Genomic DNA, 5786 nt, shown 5'->3' on the forward strand with positions numbered 1-5786 from the left:
GAGTTTCCACGTAAAATCAAGTAAATTTAGTTTGTATCACATCTACTTTTACGCACCATTAAAAAGTTACCATGACATACAATGACTGTTCTAAAGCCTTTTAAGCCTAATAACTTCACTAGTTAAGCACACAGAATCAGTATAACTATCATTTTCCAAGGTTGGATCAATTTTCTGTTAAACATAGCAAATGAACTTCTTACGAAGTAGTAGACTTGAAAAGTAATTTCATTTCCCTGAAAAATTTTGAATTCTATCGCCCCGATCGATTCAAAATCTTCAGGTAAACGGCTATCCCGAAGATCCAATGGATCAGCTGGACCGACCACATACTAGTATGTGTCCTTCTAACTAATTATGATCGACTAATTTTCAGCGAAAAAATAAAAACTCATCATAACCGCCCCGGTCACTTTCAGTCATCTGGTTAATGGCTATCCTCATATTCTATAAGGACCAAACATATCCTAAGACATGTCCTTCAAACTGAGGTAACCGACATAATTTTAAGCGATTAGTGACGTTTTTTTTTTATTTTTTTTATTTTACGAACAAAAAGCATGGTTACTCGGGATTGATCATCCCATTTAGTTCAATAAGGTTTTGAAATCTGGATTTGTCAAACGCTTTAGTATATAAATCAGCGAAATTATCAAGTGTATCCACCTTTTCAAGCACAATCAATTTCTTCTCAGCACAATCCCGTATAAAATGATGACGTATGTCAATATGTTTAGTTTTACTATGTTTCACGGGATTGTTAGTTACTGAGATAGCAGCTGTGTTATCAATGCAAATAGGAGTAAGTAAGAAATTCAGACCATAGTCGCGCAACTGTTGTTGAATCCAAAGAACCTGAGAGCAGCAGTTGGATGCTGCCATGTATTCTGCCTCACAGGTTGAAATTGCGACTGAAGTCTGCTTCTTGCATTGCCACGACACCAATCTGCCACCAAGAAACTGACATCCTCCAGTTGTTGACTTCCGACTCTGATTGCACCCTCCATAATCAGAATCTGTGTAAGCGACTAGTTCCAAGTCTCCTCCTCTCGGGTACCACAACCCCAGCTTCGGCTTGCCCTTGAGATACCGCAGTATCCTCTTTGCACCTTTCAAATGAGATTCTTTTGGATTTGCCTGAAAACGTGCACAAAGACAAACATCAAACATTATATCAGGCCTAGATGCAGTTAAGTACATTAAAGAACCTATTATTGCCCGATATTGAGTTGGGTCCACATCTGCATCACCGTCTAATTAGCACCCAATTTGTGATTGACGCAGATTGGAGTATCATATGGAGAACTGTCCTCCATCTTGAAGCGCTTGAGCACATCATGAACATACTTCGTTTGATGAATGAACATCCCGTCCTTCTTCTGATCAACCTGCAATCCTAGAAAGAAAGTTAGTTCACCCATAGCACTCATTTCAAACCTTTTCTTCATGACGGCTTCAAACTCCTGATACATGGAGACTTTTGACGCAACAAATATAATGTCATCCACGTAGACTTGTACCAGCAGGAAGTCGCTTCCATCTCTTTTGAAGAACAACGTGCTATCAATTTTCCCTCTTTCAAAACCATTCTCGAGCAAGTAATCCGATAAAGTTGAATACCAGGCACGAGGTGCCTGATGTAATCCATACAACGCCTTGCTCAACCTGTACACGTGATCTGGAAAGTCTGGGTCAGGAAAACCCGGAGGTTGCTCAACATACACAACCTCATCAACTTTCCCATTCAAAAATGCACTCTTCACATCTAGCTGAAACACCTTCATCTTTTCATAAGCAGCAAACGCCAAAAACAATCTTATGGCTTCCAACCTGGCGACAGGAGCGAACACTTCGTTATAATCAATCCCCTCTTGTTGATTAAAACCTTTAACTACTAGCCTCGCCTTGTTTCTTATAATAATCCCCTTATCATCTCTCTTGCACTTAAACACCCATTTTGTGCCTATCGCATGCACATTCTTTGGTTTTTCAACCAAGGTCCAAACTTCCATCTTCTCGAATTGAGCCAACTCTTCTTGCATGGCTTCGACCCACGAGCTGTCCTTTAAAGCCATTTGATAATTCTTCGGTTTAATCTGGCTTATAAAGCAGGTGTACAGGCATTCATTGATTATTCCTGTCTCCTTAATGCTTGTATAAACACAGGTGTGCTCATTCAAGCTACTTCTAGTTTGTACACCGGAGGACACATCACCAATCACATTCTCCAAAGGGTGATCTTTATGAATTCTCGTGGTCGGAACAGAACCGACATGCAAATTGTCTTCCAAGTTAGAAGAGAGCTCGTCAATGGTTGTTTCATGCTGAGAGTGAAAAGGATTGATAAATTCTTCTTCAGTTGAGGCAGCAGGGGTATCGATAGAATTTGATGAGGAAGGTTGACATTTATCAATCAGCTGTCTTTGCAATAGATTTTCTTCCTCATCAAGTATCATCTTCGTCGCAACTCTCTCTTCCTCTTCAGAAATTTCCAAATCCTGTATGTTAAAAGACTTAAAAAGCTTAACATAGTCGAAAAGCTCAGCAGGTCCATTGCTTGGTTTTGGCGGTTGGTAACTTGTGATGTCGGTGTTACACACCGCCTCCACCTTGCAGGTCAAAGTATTGAAGACACGTCTGTTGGGAGTACCAACAACATAACCGACTAAGATTCCTTCATCGGCTACTTCGCCAAATTTAGAATTTGTCTTCAAGATCGAACAAGGGGACCCGAATGGTTCAAGACCACTCAAGTTGGGCTTCCTTCCATGCACAAGCTCGTAACACGTTTTACCAAGCCTCTTAACCGTTAAGACTCTGTTCATGACATAACAGGCTGTAGCAACAGCTTCAGTCCAGAACACCACAGGAAGCTTCGAATCTGCCAGCATAGTTCTGGCTCCTTCAATTAAAGTTCGGTTCTTCCTTTCAGCCACTCCATTTTGTTGCGGAGTATACGGAGCGCTGTATTGGTGTTCAATTCCTTTCTGAAGACAGAAGATCTCCATCTCAAAATTCTTGAACTCCGTTCCATTGTCACTCCTGATGAATTTAACTGTTTTACCCATGACGTTCTCAACTTTGGTAATCAAATTCTTCACCATTTGAGCCGTCTCATCTTTCGATTTTAGAAAATATACCCACGAATATCGCGAGTAGTCATCAGTGATCACCAAGCAGTAAGAAGTACCTCCTAGACTTTTTGCATATACGGGCCCGAAGAGATCCATGTGAAGCAATTCTAGAGTACTGGCAATAGAGTTGACCTTCTTGGTGAGATGGGATTTCTTGTGTTGCTTTCCCTTCTTGCATGCTATACATTTGTCTTCAAAGTTAAAACATTTCAAGGGAACGCCCATCACAAGTCCATTCCTGACAATGTGGTTCATCTTCCGAAGATGAATGTGCCCCATCCTCCTGTGCCACAGTTCGGATTCCGATTCGCTTGCTTTCGTCATTAAACATGATTCTTCCGTGGCCATTTCAGTAGACCTCATATCCATCACATAAGTATTTGTATCACGTGGAGCTTTCATCACTATCCACTCGTCTGGTATCTGAAAACCAGGCTTTAACACGATCGCCTCATTCTTCGTGAAATGAACAGTGTACTCCTTATCACAAATCTGCGACACACTCAGCAGATTGTGCTTCAACTCTTCTACAAAGTTCACATTCTCAAGAGTCATTTTTCCATTGGACACCGTTCCTCTTCCAGTAATTCTGCCTCCACTTTCACCGGCAAAGCTAACTCTCGCTCCTTGAACAGGTTTTAAGTCGTGCAACAAGTATTTGTTACCCGTCATGTGCCGGGAACAGCCGCTATCTACAATCCAAAGACTGTGGGCAGCCCTGTTCAACTATTCCTGCACAATAAAGCAAAGGATTAGAATCTAGGGACCCAAGACCAATTGGTCTTGGATCTATACATTCCGTACTTCGGCTTTCCAAAGTTAGCATCTGGATAATTCCTGTCAGTCCTATTAGGAAATCTCCTTGGAAATTGAGTGTGAGGCCTTCCAAACCTATGTGTATTGAAAGTATTATATCTTACGGTTTGGTTATTAGCATTGTTAAACTGAGGTTTGTTTCTATGAAAACCTGAATTAGTTACATTTCGGAACTTTGAAGGGTTTTCATTTTTAGCAGTATTAAAATTACCATTAGGCTTATGCTCAGTTTTAATAGGCCTCACACCTCTGAATTTCGGCGTCAGAGGGCAATCTGCAACAAGATGTCCTAACTTATTACACCTAAAACAACACCTATGCTCCATTTTCTTTTCAAAGGTTGTTTTGGATGTCGAGGCTGTGTTACCGGCCGTTCGTCTCACATAAGGTGGGACGTACGGGTTGAGTGGAGTACTCTTTTTATAGGTTTCATCTTTTTCTCCACTAGTGGGTAACACTACCTTCTCTTTTGTCTTACCCGATTCGGACAACTTATCTGAATCTGATGAGACTGGACTCGAAACAGAAATTTTCACACTTGAAACAGGCGAACTCGTTTCGCCACTACTAACACTTGGTTCTTTACTCGTAACCTTGATTGGAACTGTCTGAGGAACTTCAAAATCAACAGATTTCTGAAAACTAGGGTTAAAAGTGTAATTGTGGTTATAAGGTGGTGGAACCTCGTGATAACCAATTCCTCCCCTCTTCGCAGAGGAATCTTGACCACTAACAAGGTGATCAAGAATAGCTGAGGAATTTCTGAACTGCTCAAGTTTTCGGTTCAGTTCCACCACTTTCACCTGGTGGTCAGCTATCTACTTTTCTCGTTCAGCAATCAGTTTAGTCTTTTCTTCTAAAACCTCATAACTTAGATCAATTACTTCAATTTTTTCAGCAAGTTTTGTTTTTAAGCTTTTAACATCTTTTTCACACGCTTTTATTTTAACTTTGTAACTATTTTCTCTTGCTTTCATAAAGTGATGATTTTCTTTAAGAGTTTTAAATTCAGCATCTAAACGAACATACTGATCAGTTATGGTAGCAAGTTGCTCAGACAAATTCTCACATTTAGTACAAATAGGTTTAGAACTTACCTCGGAGAGTTGATCCTTGTTATCTGCCATGAAAGCTTTTTCCTTACCAGTAGCTTTCTCTTCTCCGGTAATCTTCTCACATTCTTCATTCTCAACCTTAGCCATATTTGCCTGCTCACTAGTTTCATTCGAATGCAGGTTCCAGTTGTATTCACCTGCTTCTCTGGACATCATGGCATTGATTTCTTTACTATTCCCAGTGTGCTGTGCAGACCGGCCATGACCACGTTCAACTCGCTCGTTTCTGCACTCTTTAGCAAAGTGCCCGTTTTGTTGACAGTTATAGCACCTCACCTTAGACTTGTCGAACCCTGGCCTGCCACCAACAAACTTTCTCCCCGTATTTCTCATAAACTTCTTCACTCTCCTCACTATCATGGCCATCTGCCATTGTAAATCTATTTCCTCCTAATCATCAGCATTGATCTGGTCATAGTCTTCATCCAGCATCGCTGGATCAACAACCTTTCCTTGAATATAGTTTTCATATGAAGCAATAAACGAAGCATAGAGGCCAAACTGCTCTTCAGCAGATTTGACGCTCATTGGCATCTTAGAGTAATTATTGCTTGAGGAACTTGAAGAGCCACTACTCTGGCTTGCTGTCTGTTTAGTACCACTTGATCCACCGGCTACAAAGCAAACATCCCCATTTGAGTTTACTGACACATGCCCCTCCTGTGAAGACTTGGCACCCGACTCGCCCTTCGTGTAGTAGGCGGCAGAATCAGTCTTTGAA

Source organism: Bidens hawaiensis, unplaced genomic scaffold (assembly GCF_021521415.1).
Source record: "Bidens hawaiensis isolate Kalapana, Puna unplaced genomic scaffold, B.hawaiensis_p1.1 tig00419391_1, whole genome shotgun sequence".
In the NCBI taxonomy this organism is placed as follows: domain Eukaryota; kingdom Viridiplantae; phylum Streptophyta; class Magnoliopsida; order Asterales; family Asteraceae; genus Bidens; species Bidens hawaiensis.